The following is an 18,672-nucleotide window of genomic DNA, read 5'->3' on the forward strand; positions in this document are numbered from 1 at the left end:
ATGGAGAAGACGGCGCGGTTTCAGTGACGTCATGCGGCACACGCCACAGGCGCACGTGACCACAGATAGCCGCTCACAGATGCCGCACTTCCCGCCCTGACGCGGCCGCCATAAAGGTGCGGTCAAATCCGCGTGTACAGTCACAGACGGGTATGGAGACGTGCGGACTTCTGATATTAAAATTATTAATTATAACATTATTGTTTCTTAACCGATTTTCACAAAATTTGTTTTGTTATAAATGCTAGATATGTCTACATATTTATAGCCAGATTTAGGTGGTGTATTGCTTGTACTGCGGTGGGTTTGCGCCCTGCCCGGGATTGGTTCCTGCCCTGTGTTGGCGGGGATTGGCTCCAGCAGACCCCCGTGACCCTGTGTTCGGATTCAGCGGGTTGGATAATGGATGGATGGTATTGCTTGTAAAATATTTGTTATTAATAACTGCAAGAAATTGTAACGGTAAGAGCAGGAATACATAAATAATAAATAAATATCTAATATGTTGAGTTTCTCGAAAGAAATGTACAGATAATAATGTGACATCTTTTCAGCATACAGAACCGGTAGATCTAAAGCATAGTACACATAATACAACCACCATTATTGCTTATAATAATAATAATAATTATTATTATTATTATACTAATAACACAAAGCTAGCTTCAGGTCACGAAACAAATAAATAAATTCCCTCATTAACTAAAATACATTTTGCTTAACAGAAAAGCTTGTTTCCCTCATGTTGGAAATAATCTTTATCCATCCATCCATTTTCCAACCCGCTGAATCCGAACACAGGGTCACGGGAGTCTGCTGGAGCCAATCCCAGCCAACACAGGGCACAAGGCAGGGAACCAATCCCGGGCAGGGCGCCAACCCATGACACACACACACACACCAAGCACACATTAGGGCCAATTTAGGTCCGCCAATCGACCTAACCTGCATGTCTTTGGACTGTGGGAGGAAACCAGAGTACCAGGAGGAAACCCACGCAGACACGGGGAGAACATGCAAACTCCACGTAGGGAGGCCCCAGGAAGCGAACCCAGGTCTTCTTACTGCGAGGCAGCAGCGCTACCACTGCGCCACCGTGCCGCCCATAATCTTTATTCAACTGTAAAAATGTTCTGTACAGCACAATGGAAATAGTCTGCTTTGCATATTTCTGTTGCTGTTCTAATTGTATGCAAGTTTAATTTCTTTTTTGTTTATTTATTTCTTCATTCCATGACCAGCCACAAGCTTTGTATATTATTGTTGTTTTTGATGATGTTGTTTTCTTTGCCTGATATTTGAATGGATTTCCCTCTCCATGTTGTATCTTGATGTTCGTGACTGTATTCTGCCCGGCTGGTTGATCATTTATGATGATGAGCCTAAAGTCAAACTTCATGAAACAGTATTAAGGAACTGGACACATCTTATACATGCTCTGTGTCCTCTTCTTCTTCTTTCAGCTGTTCCCGTTAGGGTTCGCCACAGATCATCTTCTTCGATATTTTTCTGTCCTCTGTATCTTATTCTGTTACACCCATCACCTGCATGTCCTCTCTCACCACATCCATAAACCTTCTCTTAGTCCTTCCTCTTTTCCTCTTACCTGGCAGCTCTATCTTTAGCATCCTTCTCCCAATATACCCAGCATCTCTCCTCTGCACATGTCCAAACCAACGTAATCTCACCTCTCTGACTTTGTCTCCCAACCATCCAAATTGAGCTGACTCTCTAATGTCCTCATTTCTAATCCTGTCCATCCTCATCACACCCAATGTAAATCTTAGCATCTTTAACTCTGCCACCTCCAGCTCTGTCTCCTGCTTTCTGGTCAATGCCACCGTCTCCAACCCATATAACATAGCTGGTCTCACTACCGTCCTGTAAACCTTCCCTTTCACTCTTGCTGGTACCCGTCTGTCACAAATCATTCCTGACACTCTTTTCCACACATTCCACCCTGCCTGAACTCTCTTTTTCACTTCTCTTCCACAATCCCCATTACTCTGTACTGTTGATCCCAAGTATTTAAACTCATCCACCATCGCCAGCTCTACTCCCTCATCCCCACCATTCCACTGACCTCCCTCTCATTTACACACACGTATTCTGTCTTGTTCCTACTGACCTTCATTCCTCTCCTCTCTAAAGCATATGTCCACCTCTCCAGGGTCTCCTCGACCTGCTCCCTACTATCGCTACAGATCACAGTGTCATCAGCAAACATCATAGTCCACGGGGACTCCTGTCTAATCTCGCCTGTTAACCTGTCCATCACCATTGCAAATAAGAAAGGGCTCAGAGCCGATCCTTGATGTAATCCCACCTCCGTCACTCCTACTGCAGACCTCACCACTGTCACACATCTCTTGTACATATCCTGTACAACTCTTATGTCCATACGTACTCTGTGTCCAATAAATCAATGCAAATGTGGCATGTAAAGAAAAAGGAAGGCAGGAGATTTGGAGCCTCAGCCCACATTTAAGTATTAAAATTCACAATATCACAAAGATTCCAACTACAGGGGGATCACACTCCTCAGCCTCCCTGGAAAAGTCTATTCGAGGGGTCCTGGAGAGGAGAGTCCATCAGATAGTCGAACCTCGGATTCAGAAGGAACAGTGTGGCTTTCGTCCTGGTCACGGAACAGTGGACCAGCTCTACACCCTTAGCAGGGTCAGGGAGGGTGCATGGGAGTTTGCCCAACCAGTCTACATGTGTTTTGTGAACTTGGAGAAGGTGTTTGACCGTGTCCCTTGGGGAATCCTTTGGGGGGTGCTCTGGGAGTATGGGGTACTGGACCCCCTGATAAGAGCTGTTCGGTCCCTGTACAACAAGTGTCAGAGCTTGGTCCGCATTGCCGGCAGTAAGTTGAACCCGTTTCCAGTGAGAGTTGGACTCCGCCAGGGCTGCCCTTTGTCACCGATTCTGCTCATAACTTTTATGGACATAATTTCTCGGCACGGCACGGTGGCGCAGTGGGTAGCGCTGCTGCCTCGCAGTTGGGAGACCTGGGGACCCGGGTTCACTTCCCGGGCCCTCCCTGCGTGGAGTTTGCATGTTCTCCCCGTGTCTGCGTGGGCTTCCTCCGGGCATTCCTGTTTCCTCCCACAGTCCAAAGACATGCTGATTAGGTGGATTGGCGATTCTAAATTGGCCCTAGTGTATGCTTGGTGTGTGTTTGTGTGTGTCCTATGGTGGGTTGGCACCCTGCCCGGGATTGGTTCCTGCCTTGTGCCCTGTGTTGGCTGGGATTGGCTCCAGCAGACCCCCGTGACCCTGTGTTCGGATTCAGCAGGTTGGAAAATGGATGGATGGATGGATTTCTAGGCACAGCCAGGGCATTGAGGGGGTCCGGTTTGGTGGACTCAGGATTGGGTCACAGCTTTTTGCAGATGATGTTGTCCTGTTTTCTTCATCAGGCCGTGATCTTCAGCTCTTTCTGGATCGGTTCGCAGCTGAGTGTGAAGTGGCTGGGATGGGAATCAGCACCTCCAAATCCAAGATCATGGTCCACAGCCGGAAAGGGGTGGAGTGCCCTCTCAGGATTGGGAGTGAGATCCTGCCCCAAGTGGAGGAGTTCAAGTATCTCGGGGGTCTTGTTCACGAGTGAGGGAAGAATAGGAGCGTGAGATCGACAGGCGGATCGGTGCGGCGTCCGCGGTGATGCGGGCTCTGGATCAGTCTGCCATGGTGGAAAAGGAGCTGAGCCGAAAGGCAAAGCTCTCAATTTACCAGTCAATCTATGTTCTTACCCTCACCTATCATCATGAGCTGTGGGTAGTGACCGAAAGAATGAGATTGCGAATATAAGTGGCTGAAATGACTTTCCTCCGCAGGGTGTCTGGGCTCTCCCTTAAAGACAGGGTGAGAAGCTCAGTCATCCAGGAGGGACTCAGAGTAGAGCCCCTGCTCCTCCGCATCGAGAGGAGTCAGATGAGGTGACTCGGGCATGTGATTAGGATGCCTCCCTGGTGAGGTGTTCCAGGCATGTCTAACTGGGAGGAGGCCCCGGGGAAGACCCAGGACACGCTGGATGGCCTGGGAATGCCTCGGGATTCCCCCAGAAGAGCTAGAAGAAGTGACTGGGGAGAGGGAAGTCTGGGCATCTCTGCTCCAGCTGCTGCCCCTACGACCCGATCTCGGATAAGCGGAAGAGGATGGATGGATGGATGAATATCACAAAGAACCTGCTCACAAAAATTGTAAAGTACATTTCTTTCATTGTAAACTTGAGCATTAAATCAGTGTGTGACACACTGTCACAAATAAAGGTACAACTTGTTCTCGGGGGTGCTGGCTGCTGCACCACTGGGATAGTTACAATGTTATTCATTTTGTCTGTCTCTGTGACCTCAACATGTTCTCACATTAAGTGTTCACAGGGAAAAGAAGGAGCAGGTGAGCAGTGATCAAAATACAGACTCCGTGACAGGGGGGGACGACATCTAATACTGCAAAGATAATTACACAGTTTTTAAATGATCACAACTTATCAGACCCCTGGAGGTTTCTTAACCCAAACTCAAGAACATATTCGTTCTACTCACCAGTGCATTATAGCTACTCAAGAATTGATTATTTTTTTATAGATAATAATTTCCTGCCTACAATTAAATCATGCAAATATGACACAATTGTTATCTCTGACCATGCCCCTCTAGTCTTGGAGCTAAAATCAATAAGCCCCTCGTACTCACCTCGCAGATGGCGTCTTAACCCTCTTTTATTGGCAGACGAGAACTGCACAGAATTTATATCCAAACAAATCAGCTTCTTCCTAGAGACAAACACGTCTACAGAGGTTTCTGCAGGAACACTCTGGGAAACTCTAAAGGCCTTCCTAAGAGGCCAGATTATTTCATATCTTTCCCATAGAAATAAATTAGAAACCAAGAAAGTGTCAGAGCTAAGAAATGAAATTACTAGAATAGATGAAGAACAAGCCAGGCGTCCAAGTGAAGCTCTTCACAGGAAAAGGCAGGCCCTGCATACAGAACTTAACATCTTAACAACTAAAGAAACTGAACAACTTATTTATAAGTCTAGACAGCATTACTATGAACACGGAGAAAAAGCTAATAAGCTTTTAGCTCAACAAATTCATAAACAAGAAGTTCACAATGCAATACCAGTAATCACCAACAAGAATGGAGAAGAAATCATCGACCATAATAAAATAATGCACACATTTAGAGATTACTATAAGTCTTTATATTCCACTGAGCCCAAAGAAGACAACACGCAATCTAATGCATTTCTGGATAATTCACAAATACCACAAATAGATGCTTTAAGTGCTGAGGAACTAGATAAACCTCTAACGCTAACAGAATTACTAGACGCTATAAAGTCACTACAAAGCGGGAAATCATCAGGCCCTGATGGTTACCCCGTAGAGTTTTATAAGAAATTCTCCACTCAGCTAGCTCCACTCTTATTGGTAACATTTACAGAAGCTAAAGACCACCAAATACTACCTCAAACATTTCGACAAGCATTAATCACCGTCTTTCCTAAACAAAATAAGGACTTGTTACAATGTGCATCATATAGACCAATTTCACTCCTGAATAATGATGTTAAGATACTCTCAAAAATCCTAGCTAGAAGGATGGAGAAAGTGCTGCCCTCGGTAATATCACAAGATCAAACTGGATTTATTAAAGGCCGACATCTATCTTCAAATCTCCGACGCTTGTTTAATGTTATATATTCACCAGCAAAATCAAACACCCCAGAGATATTACTATCATTAGACGCAGAAAAGGCATTTGACATGATCGAATGGAATTACCTTTTCACTGCATTGGAGAAATTTGGGTTTGGCCCGAATATTTGTGCTTGGATTAAACTACTGTATACCAGTCCAGAAGCTTCAGTTTGTATTAATAAAATTTGCTCAGACTACTTTAAACTAGAACGTGGTACCAGACAAGGATGTCCCTTGTCGCCACTGTTGTTTGCAATCGCTATTGAACCACTGGCGGTTCACTGCCGAAATTCTCATCAGATAAAGGGGATTGTCAGAGAAGGACTGGAACAGAAAATTTCTTTATATGCAGATGATATGGTCTTATATATATCGGACCCAGAAAACACTGTCCCTGCTGTTTTAACAGCACTAACAGAATTTCAAAAGATATCTGGTCTTAGAATTAATCTGAATAAAAGTATACTCTTTCCAGTGAACTCACAAGCATATAATAATAAATTAGACACCCTACCTTTTACCATAGCAGATCAGTTTAAATACCTAGGGGTAAATATCACAAGTAAACATAAAGCTCTTTATCAACAAAATTTTGGCGTCTGTATGGAAAAAATTAAGCAAGACTTGCATAGATGGTCAACCCTTCATCTCACTCTAGCCGGAAGAATTAACATCGTTAAGATGAATATCCTTCCTAAACTTCTCTTTTTATTTCAAAACATTTCAATATATATCAATAAATCGTTTTTTAAACAGTTAGATTCAATAATAACCTCATTCATTTGGAACTCAAAACACCCACGTATCCGAAGAGCGACCCTACAAAGACCTCAGGCAGAAGGTGGCATGGCTTTACCTAATTTTCAGTTTTATTACTGGGCAGCAAACATACAAGCCATAAAAACCTGGACACAAATAAATGCACATACACAGGCTTGGTCTGCAATAGAAGTAAAATCCTGTAGTACTTCTTTATATTCCCTGCTCTGCTCTCCAATAAATGAAAGTTATCGCAAATATACTAATAACCCAATTGTGCTTTACTCACTCAGAATATGGAACCAAATTAGGAAGCATTTTAAGATGGAAAACCTTTTATCAGTGGCACCTCTGCAAGGGAACCACCTCTTTCAACCTTCGCAAGTATATCCAGTTTTTAATACCTGGAAAAGTTTTGGGATTAAAATGCTCAGAGATCTTTATATAGACAACATATTTACATCTTTTGAACAATTACGTTCAAAATTTAACCTCCCAGCTACACATTTCTTTTACTATCTTCAAATTAGAAATTTTGTTAAACAGAAATTGCCCGATTTCCCCCACCTTGCACCCTCCACAATGCTGGAAAAAATACTGCTCAATTCCGAGGAAACAAACACTATTTCCGCAATATATAAAATCTTATTAGAGTCCCTACCTTTCAAAGATCCAAGAGGACATTGGGAAGAAGATCTCTTAATCAATATATCAGAAAAGGAGTGGAAGGTAGCAAAGCAGAGAATTCACTCGAGTTCTATATGCGCAAAGCATAGAATTATTCAACTAAAAATTATATATCGAGCTCATCTGTCTCGCTTAAAACTGTCCAAAATGTTTCCAGGCCAGGATCCAACCTGCGAGCGCTGCAACCAAGCTCCTGCCTCACTGGGTCACATGTTCTGGGCCTGCACCAAACTAACATCATTTTGGACAAAAATTTTTAAGTGCCTCTCAGACAGCCTTAGTATCACAATCCCTCCTAACCCACTAACAGCTGTGTTTGGTGTCCTTCCAGATGGACTTGAATTGGAGAAGGACAAACAAACGGTGATTGCATTCACTACACTCTTGGCACGCAGACTTATTTTGTTAAATTGGAAGAATCCTAATTCTCCTCTTATAAGTCAGTGGGAAACTGATGTTTTATATTATTTGAAATTGGAAAAAATCAAATTTTCAGTTAGAGGATCTGTACAAAATTTTTTCAAAACTTGGCAGGATTTAATCAATATTATTTTAGAATAAGAGAATTAACTATTATTGCATTTAACTCCCTTCTCCATCCCTTATTTATATAGATATTTACTTCTCCCCTTCTTTTGTCTAATGTTGCCTTATTAAAAAGCATAAAGCAATTTTCCTTTAGCTAAGCTCTCCTTCTCAGGGGTGGGGTTTGATTTGTCTTCAAATTTGTTGGGTTATAAATTGATCTGTTTGTATGGAATGATTACAATGAAAATTAATAAAATAAAAATTAAAAAAAAAAAAAAAATACAGACTCCCCATCTGTTGGCATCTTTCGGCCCTGAAGGATGTACGTGGAATGAGACTGAGCTGCTTTGTGTCCCTGCAGTGTGCTGATGAAACTCTCAGATTTAAAAAATGGAAAAAAGGACCATTCAGATATGTTTGAATGAATAAATGAATGAATGAATTCTTTCATTGTCTAATCCTCCTTATTCACTTGGAGTCAGACCCTCAGTTCTCTATCACATTTCATTTTCTCTCCCTCAAGTTTTCTTTCATATTTTTGAACTTCAAGAAAAGAAACTCAGGTTGCACATGCACATGCTCAACACGTCCGCTCTGCTTATCATCCTTCATGTCACATGTGCAGGAGAATTCGAGTCATTGCAGACTGACAACACTCTTTTCTCTTTGTCAACATCTTTTGGTCACGTCTTCTTCTTGCTCATATACATTGTATACAGTTTTTTGTTTTACACTTTATGACAAAAAAAAAAAAGAATTTTCTATAATACACCATTTACTATCTACATCTTGACGCCTTCTCTAAAACTCCACCTGTAATCTTAAAAAAATGCTTCACCTCAGATTTGTTGATCCCGTCCTTTGTTTTTAAGTTATACTCTATAAACCTTTTAAGGTATTTTTAGATTGAGTCAACTCTGTCAGAGATGTGATGAACACACCACACCTCATTGTAATGTTCTGGGCTGGTAATATCACTTCTTGAGAGGCCCACCAAATCAACAAACTGATTAAAAGGGCAGGCTCAGTTATGGGACACCTTCTGGTCCTGCTGGTGGTAGTAGTGGAGCAGAGAATGAAGACAAAAGTGAGTGCCATTCTGAACAATGCTGTACCCCCTCTCTGTGACACACCAACACCGAGGACTTCAGCAGAAGGGTGTCGAGAAAGTACTGGGGCTCCTTCATATTGTGATGCCCTAACCCCAACTCAGACAGGCAGGACACAGGTTCAGCACACCACACACACTTTTTTATACAGTTGACTTCTCAGCACACAAGGCACAGCCCTTCGTCCACCCGACTTTGGCCATTTAGTGGTGGTGACTGGCTCCTTTTATAGGGCACCTGGAAGGAGTCCCGGTGCTCAATGAGCTTTTTTCAGCAGCACTTCCGGGTATGGTGGAAGTGCTGCCAAATAGGGCCCTGTAAACGTCCATGCGGCCCCTGATGGTGGCCACGGGTCCCAACAGGGTTGAGCTTCTATGCTCACGACCCATGGCCCTGTTGGAAACCAAGGGGGCTGCCCTCTGTTGGTCCAGAGGAGAAACAGTCTTGTAAACATTTTCTCCCTCGGTCCTTCCATAACACTGCACAACTTTTTTGAAATGTCTTGCTTCCTGAAAAGTTTTTGCTGATTGTGACAGGTACCTACTGGGTATGCACAAATATAGTTTTGGTTTTACTGCATCACATAGGAACTCTGAGAAATAGACATTTATATGTTTACTGACAATAACGTATTTAGTCACGTTTATGTTTTGCATAAGCTATTAAATTCAACAGAATTCAAAGTGTTTTGCTCCTGATTTTCTTTTGTATTCAATGTCTGGTGCATCACATTGCAGTGGCCAACAGTAGTCAGCAAGCATTGATGGATTCCAGTTGCCCTCTTATCGTTTCTCCATCGTAGCAATGTCCTGATGAAACCTTTCACCGTGTTTGTCACTGAGAGCACTGAGATTTGCGGGGAAGAAGTCCAAGTGTGAGTGGATGAAATGAATCTTGAGTGACATGTTGCACTTCATTGTCTTGTATGCTTTGAGAAGTTTGTCTACCAGCTGAATGGAGTTTGGGGCTCTGTAAAATGAACGAACCACACGCCGTGGCGCAACGTTAGAGGCTTTGCCTCTGGCACGGACGTCCGAGGTTCAGTTCCCTGAGAGGGGAGTGCAGTGAGTGTGTACGCCTGATGAGCCCAGAATTAGAGCGAAACACGTGTCGCGTACTCTTTGTATTATTTGACAGTAAAACTATTTCAACCATTCTATGATCTTCTTCTCGCAACTGAAAGAGGGCACCGTAGTGGATGTTAGCCGACTTGCTGACCAACCACAAGCGTTACCTGGTAGGTAACCACCCATACAATCAGATTGTGATTCAGACTACGAATGCCATGAATGTAATTACCCTGATCTACATGCTGTCAAATGAACGAACCACATGCCGTGGCGCAATGTTAGAGGCTTCGCCTCTGGCGCTGACATCCGAGGTTCAGTTCCCCGAGAGGGGAGTGCAGTGAGTGTGTACGCCTGATGAGCCCAGAATTAGGGTGAAACACGTCTCACGTACTCTTTGCATTATTTGACAGTAAAACTATTTCAACCATATATATCTTTATATATAATCTTAATTTGGATCTTGATCTTTGTTTGTCCACGAATTCCACGCATGCGTAGACCACCTTCCAGTTTAGTACGTTTTTGTTACTCACGGATGTCAACAATGTGCCGGAATAACGAAAGGGGTGGTGGACAGTGTTACGCTGGTTAGCTCCTGAGACCTGGTTAGAGAATGAGATTGCCAAAGATAAAAGGTACGTGCCCACGTAACATATGAATGAAAGAAAGACAGTGGGTAAAATGAATGACAACATAACAGCACGTTCCGGAAATTATTATTGTTACGTTGTAGCCGGCGAGTGCTGTGCGTCTCACAGTTGTACCCTGGCTTTCTCACATGTCAGTGAAGTGATCCCTATTTATGGTTTAAAGAGCCTGGATACCTATGTGTCCCCCTTTTATAACCATTGCTCCGTGTATATTGCCTTACTCTTTGGATTGCCATAAACCAACCTGCGAGATTGGAGAAAGGTTGAGAAGAGATCGTGAGAGGAAACGACAGCGTCGTGAAAACGAGATGGACTGTGAATGGAGAGAAGCAGAAATGCTCCTCCACCACCACATAATTACTATTCGGACAGTGATTCCGAGTAGGCCGTTCCTATCGAATCAATGTCCAAGGGTTTTCTTTTGTAATTTTGTTTCCCTTATAAAAAATCATAATGCTGTGCGATGAAGGGCCCAGTTCACGACTGGCAGCCACGTTTAAACAGGGAACTTTAACGTGCGCAATGTAGTTGGGCGCACATTATATATATATATATATATATATTATATAAAAAGAGAGAGAGAGAGAGAGAATCAGCTAGCCTGGGGGAATACAGGTGGGCTGAGATGAAAGGTCACTAACAGTACAGCATAGCCTGGAATGGAAGGAATAGGTAAACTTTATGACGCCCCTTCAGGAATAAAGCTTGGGATGAAATAAGAACCGAATCTACCTGAGCAGAGTCACGTCTAAACCAGACTGGACTGAAAAAATTTGCACGTGAGCGTCAGTAGGCTTTGCGCCCCAGGAACCAAGTTATCCAAACTGTTCTTTAACATTTCAGTAATGATTTAAAAGCTCTGATGCTGATCTTTCTGATCATAAAACAGGTCATTACGATAGCAATTGACAAGAACAACCTATACTAATAAAAGGCAAAGCCCTCACTGACTGACTGACTGACTCACTCACTCATCACTAATTCTCCAACTTCCTGTGTAGGTAGAAGGCTGAAATTTGGCAAGCTCATTCTTTACAGCTTACTTACAAAAGTTAGGCAGGTTTCATTTCGAAATTCTACGTGTAATGGTCATAACTGGAACCTCTTTTTTGTCCATATACTCTAATGAAGGAGGCGGAGTCACGTATCCCATCATCACGCCTCCTACGTAATCACGTGAACTGAAAACAAGGAAGAGATTTACAGCACGAGTCAAACGCGGGAACGAAGGTAAATGACGTTAATTGTTGAGTGTCTTTTAATACTGTGTAAGCATACATATTAACACATGTGCAATTAAACGTGTGCATTTACGGGGTGATTTCTCAGGCTTAAAAGCTCGCCTTTTATTAAAAATTTAAATGCAAACTGTTTTCATTCTGAAGGGCACAAACCACGTTGGATTTCATCCGTTAAACGCGCAAAAATGTCGGTACACCAGATAAATAAGCGCAACATATTATCAGTTGTATTGTATGCTTACAATACATATAGAAATGTGTTAATCGTTAAATAATATTATGGGATGGTGTTTTTCGACTCGCGCCTTGATTTAAACGATTCCATGTCTTGGTGGGTTTGCGTAGCTTATTGTCAATATCTTTACACCTCTTTTTAAGACTTATTGACTGAAACGGGCTTTCACGAAAAAAGTTAGGGCTTTGCTACAGGATACACCCTCCACAAGTTAAAGAAGTAAAAATAAAAGTATATATTTCTGTTTTATTTAAACCTTTTAAGTTTGTATGCATAGCCCCATTTTGCTGTTTTAGTTTTTTTTTTTCTTTCTTCAGTAATATTTAATCTCCTTAAAGAAAAAGAACATATGCATTTTACTTTTTTTGTATCTCTTTAGTAATATTTTAGTGTAAAAGGATTTAAATACTGGTTGTATTTAAACCTTTTATGTTACTTTATAAAGTTATTTTACACAATGTTGAAAAATTTAATAAGAAAGCTACATATTTTGGCAGCTGCTGCTTTAATTTTCAATGAAATGAAAAAAGCTCTCCAAGAGAAAACCTCAATGAAGAAGAAACAGTTTGCACTATCTAAAAAGGAGAAACCCTCATTTATAAAGGTTTGCTGCAGATGACTTAACTGAAAATAAATGAATAGTTCCTATGTGTATAATACATATTTATCTATTTGACTTATGCCTTTATTCCAGCAACTTGCAACATCTGAGGTACAATTTGTTACATTACTTTGGTTTTTTGCAGCACAGGCAGGTGAAGTGACTTCCTCAGGGTCACACAGTGGTGTCAGTACCAGGATTTGAACTGACAAGCTCCGAGTTTGCTGAAATATTACTGAAGAAAGAAAAAAAACGAAAACGGGCAAATGGGGCTATGCATACAAATGTCCATCCATTCATTATCCAACCCGCTATATACTAAATAGAGGAGCCAATCCCTGCCAACACAGGGCACAAGGCAGGAAACAAACCCCGGGCAAGGTGCCAGCCCACCGCAGGGCGCACACACCCACACACCACGGACAATTTAGAATCGCCAATGCACCTAACCTGCATGTCTTTGGACTGTGGGAGGAAACCGGAGTACCCGGAGGAAACCCAGACAGACACGGGGAGAACATTCAAACTCCACGCAGGGAAGCGAACCCGGGTCTCCTAACTGGCACCTTTCACTGCGCCACCATACCGCCCGCATACAAACTTAAAAGGTTTAAATAAAACAGAAATATATACCTTTATTTTTACTTCCTTAACTTGTGGAGGGTGTATCCTGTAGCAAAGCCCTAACTTTTTTCATGAAAGCCCCTTTCAGTCAATAAGCCTTAAAAACAGGTGTAAAGCTAAACTTGCAGCACCGCTATTCAATTACACTCGCCTAACGCCTCTCCTAAGGGGAAATACTGTGGGATCTGGGCATCCGTCAAAGCACCAATCACAGGCCCAATTAGAAAGCGGGTAGCTGTGATTTGTCGTCTCCCTCCCATGTAACAATCACAGCCCGTGTTACAACGCACTATGTATGTGTATATGTATATATGTATATGTGTGTGTGTGTATATATGTATATATATGTATATGTAGATATGTATATGTATATATATGTTTACATAACCTCTTTAACACACTACTTCTCTGCTGCAAAGCGCGGGTATTTTGCTAGTTCATAATAAATGGCAGAATTACGGTATTTGAGGGTTCGTCTTGAGTGCCTCTTTCTTTCCCACGATTTGGCTCAAAAACTAATCAGCACATCATCATCTCATAACAGGCTTAAGTTTCAAGTTTGGTATTTTTCCGTACAGCCGTTTTAGCTCTAGGCTACCCTCATGATACTGTGACACACAGACAGACACAGCCACCATTGAGATATCATTCTTTTCGGTATCAGGGGACCCTAAAACATTGAGATCCATCAAAAGTCAGAGATGGAAATTTTTGACGAATCTAAATCTTTCGCTCCTTCCCCACAGACAATAGGTTATGGTGGGGGAGGGCACAAAGTAAAAAAGAGAGTCGGCTTATCCCATTGGTCTGGGAGGTACCTCAAGGAAGCTGGATGAACATAAAGACAGGGTGACAAAGATAGTTTCTCTCTGTCTCTCTCAGTGGTCTTATTCAGACAGGCCATGCAGCCTGCCGTTACATCCAAGGAACATACCAGAGCAGATGAAAACAAACACAAGCTAGACCAGAGATTACCAAGATGGAAGAGCCACCTTGGTGGCCCTAAGTACTCAACTCAACCTTTACTGTCATTCACCCACATATATAGTATATGGTTGAATGAAAATTTCATCCTTACAGTCTCTGGTGCATAGGCAAAAAACAACATACATTTAACCTACACTATAACGTTACCAAAACTAGTGCAACAATACCAAGTAACAAAACAAAAGACACAGGAATATAAAGCTCAAACAATGCTCAGTATCCATAGTAAAGTGCAGAGAGTCGAGTGACTCTTACAAGGATAGGATACTGGGTGACATGTAGGAGTTCAGAGGTCTGACAGCATGGGGAAAGATCCTGTTCTAGGGCCTGGCTGTGCTGGTCTTAACGCTGTGGTACCTTCTACCTGATGGCAGGAGGTCAAACAGCATGTGGGACAGGCGAGAGACGGCGTATCTCAAAAATGTCCAGGATTGAGGAGAGGTAGGCCCTTATGGTCCTCTCAGCTGTCCCTACTATGTGCTGCAGGGTTTTGAGCGCATGGGCTTTGTTGCTCCCAAACCACACAGTGATGCAGTTTGTCAGGACGCTTTCCACAGCTCCTCTGTAAAAGGTGGTAAGTATGGGTTGTGGCAAGCCAATTCATTTCAGTCTCTGCAGGAAAAAACAAAAGGTGTTGTTGTGCTGACCCGATATTGCCACAGTCGTACAAATCATGTGAGTCAAACTGGCTGCCGAGACTAAGAAGCGTGGCATATTCCAAACAACGTGTGTAGTTCAGCAGTTGTTTAGTTAACTAACTTTTTGTAAAACTGAAATTATAATACATTTGTGTGTGTGTGTGTGTGTGTGTATGTGTGGTAGTAAATGACAAAAAATGATTAATATTACAGGTACAAAAGAAATCCAACAAAACACTAAGCACAAAATGATAAAAACTGACAGCACCGTCCAAGTTCTCAGGTGTAGAAGATGGTGGTGTTGCTATGAAATGAAATCCCCTTTGAACAGCGTCTTGCAAGTTATGTAAAGATTTGTCCTACCATGGTACTGAAGATTTGGAGAAGTTTGAGTGCACTCCCAAGACAAAGACATTTTCCAGCCCTAATGAATTCACATGAACAAGCGGGCACAGGACAAGAACATAAACCAAGTGAAAGCAAAAATCTGATGGATGCAACTGTAATGTGAACTGAAGCACCATTTGTGATCCTGCTGGCTTGTCAGGGCTCATTTTTAAAGCTAGCGCCCTCACGGCAACCTGCTGAAGCTGCCAAGTGACGCAGTACTCCTGGGATTGCTGGGAATTACAGTCCATTTAAGTAGTAGGGCTACAGCGTCATCTGTGGTTTTGCACAATTGGTTACAAAATAATTTCCATTTAATTATTCATCAAAAATCTGTGTAAAGGCGGACCGGTGAATCGCACACCAATGAACAGCAAGGGCGGAGCTGTGCTACGGATTCAAAATGAAAGAACAAGCTACAATGAATGTACAGGTGTAGAAACGTTTTTTTTCTCTCATTTGAATATAAAGAATAAATAATCAAAACAAAGGAGTCAATATATATTGAAGAAACCAAAAATGTTTTTGTATACAACAAGACAGATCACAATACAATTAAATTGGCTTGGTTTAAACCTTGAAACGTGCAGACGGTGCTTCCTGGGTCTTCCCTGTTTTCCTTGCCTTGTGGGATTTAGATTGACTGCAATTAGAAAATTATTTTTCTTACCTTTTGTTCCCCCACTTATTCCTTTTTATTGTTGTGTATATTATAAGAACTTGCTTCATCGTAGTTGACTTTTTCTTCAGCCGGTTCTGGTACTCAGTCTTGTTACCTGAGGTCACAGCTATAAAAAGGTATGTAACATATGAGTGCTACAGCAGCAATTTAAGGACATTTTCTTAAATTCTAATTCATAAAAAGTGTAAAAGGGTGAATATTGTCATCCTAGGACCCTATATCAACAAATCAACAATAAAGTACCAAACCAAGCAGGAGAGAAGGTGTGCACTTTTATTGATACCGTTTACAGGCAGCACAGTGCAGCAGTTAAGGCTTTGGTGTGGAAAACGCTTCCCTCTGTTTTCAAAGAAGTCATTCACGGAGACCAAATGAGAATGCGGAACAATTCTTTATTTGCACAAAGATGCACAAATGTGTCGGTCCTGGAGTGAGCAATCAAAAATACAATTCATTTACTTTTATGCTTTTCTACTACTCTTACCTCATTTAATAATCCCATCATCTGACTCTTAATATGCATAGTATGCAGAACTTTATTAATTCATCCAGTCAACAAGTGCCACCAGTATTTTCAGACTCCCATTTACCTGAAAGATGTCTTGTTCAGGGGGGTGGTCTGTCCTGCAAAATTTTTTATTGGCTTAGTGCCACTTCATAGGAGGGAGTCTTTGGGCTTTCCCATTAGTTTATCCTCACTTTCTAGAGGGCTATTTGTTACTCATTTACCTCATTCTAACCTTGGAAAATCAAGCTGGTGGTTTCTTTAGGATGAGGCAGACCTCAAGCTTTGAGCCATGTTTAGTTAACCCTTTAGTTACCTTCAGTCCCTTTCCTTAGGTTTTAATCATTTCATTGTTATAAATTCATTTAAGTATATACTTGTAATAATTTGTAAAGATTATAAATTAACTAAAAATTCCACAACTTCAAATCTGTAGGTTGTGGGTTCAAATCCCACTGCTGACACTGTGTGAACCCAAACAAATCACTTGACCTGCCTGTGCTCCCATTGGAAAACGGTTTTCAAAAAAAGGGATGAAACCAATTGTATCATAAATGTTGCAAGTCACTTTGCATAAAGGCTTCAGCCAAATACATAAATGTTTTAAATTAACTTCACATTCCTAAACATGCCCTAAAAGAAGCAAATGAGTGTGACAACAGAATAGTAATACAACCTGGATAAGCAGAAGGATGTCTTTTTAGAAGTCTAAACATCCAATACGGGTGGCACGGTGGTAGCGCTGCTACCTCGCAGTAAGGAGACCTGGGTTTGCTTCCCGGGTCCTCCCTGTGTGGAGTTTGCATGTTCTCCCCGTGTCTGCATGGGTTTCCTCCCACAGTCTAAAGATGCATTGGTGGTCCTTAATTGTTCCTAGTGTGTGGTGGATGTGTGTGTGTGTGTGTGTGTGTGCCCTGCGGTGGGCTGGCACCCTGCCCAGGGTTTGTTCTTGCCTTGTGCCCTGTGTTGGCTGGGATTGGCTCCAACAGACCCGTGACCCTGTAGTTAGGATATAGTGGGTTGGATAATGGATGGATGGATGGATGGATAAACATCCAATACACTTAAACTACTAGGTGGTTCTTTGTTTTAATTAGCTGACTGGCCTCTGGTCCAGTATGATTTTAGATGGATCGATGGATGGATGAGACCTTCGGCTTCACTATTACCATACATTTACTTTGATCTTGTGATTCTGTAACACACCTCTTGCACCAAAAGGACTTCATAGTGCAAAGCTGACTCCCTTTGTTCAGGTACGATGTCTTTGTGGGTGCAACTTGCATTTTTGAAAACGTCTACCAACCCGGCCCTCCACTGCAGCCCACCCAGGCTGGGTCATGTTTGGACCTTGCCAGGAGAGGTTTTGATCTGGTAGACTTTGAATATTACACCACTTTATCTGGGTAAGCATTAGTGGTTAAGAAGATCTTTTATCAATCTGACCCACCAGGCTTCTCCAATTCCCATTACTGGTGGACTGTCAATTAATTCAAACCAATTATTTTTTAATTGATAGCAAAAATGGTATTATTACATGTCTGAACCAAATCAGACCAGAAAAGCCTTGGAATAAATAGAAATTATAACAACTGATAATCACCAGCAAAATACCAATTTGTACAGTCCAAAAAGAAAAAAAAAAGAAAAAAATCCCTGTCATGCTAATTGCAATGAAAGGGGTTTCAGATTTTTAAAATAAACGTCTTTACCTTTAGAAGGAATCGGAAACGTTAAACTTTCATGTCTTTGTGTAAGGGGAAATCTCCAGAGCACCGTATCAGAGAGCGATACCACTCCAGCACACGAGGTGGCACCGTCGATAAGGCCGTCTCCTCTTTTACCCTCAGAAATGAAAGCATTGATGTCACGTCCAGCTCCAACACAGAAGGTCCGCTTCTTTCTTTCCTCACGTCCAATATGTACGATCCTGCAAAGCCGGAAGCTGGTGTTCAATTTCGAAGCCACAAATGTGTATGTGAGATTAGCTCATTGAAAGCATTGGCTGAAGTCGACACCGGAACATTCTTTTAATTTTCTTCTTCTGTTGGCCTAGTCAGCTGATCATTAAACTGGCTTCACTGCGAGGTACCCGAACTCAATCTTCATCAGCCTTTTGTTTATGCTTTTACATTGGAAACATTTGCAATATCAACATTTTAACTTGGGAATCCTGGATAAAGCAGCCATTTAGTATTCTGTTTGAAAGATTACAATCATTCATCTCCCATAATGAAAAGACGTTAAGGAATC

Source organism: Erpetoichthys calabaricus, chromosome 1 (assembly GCF_900747795.2).
Source record: "Erpetoichthys calabaricus chromosome 1, fErpCal1.3, whole genome shotgun sequence".
In the NCBI taxonomy this organism is placed as follows: domain Eukaryota; kingdom Metazoa; phylum Chordata; class Cladistia; order Polypteriformes; family Polypteridae; genus Erpetoichthys; species Erpetoichthys calabaricus.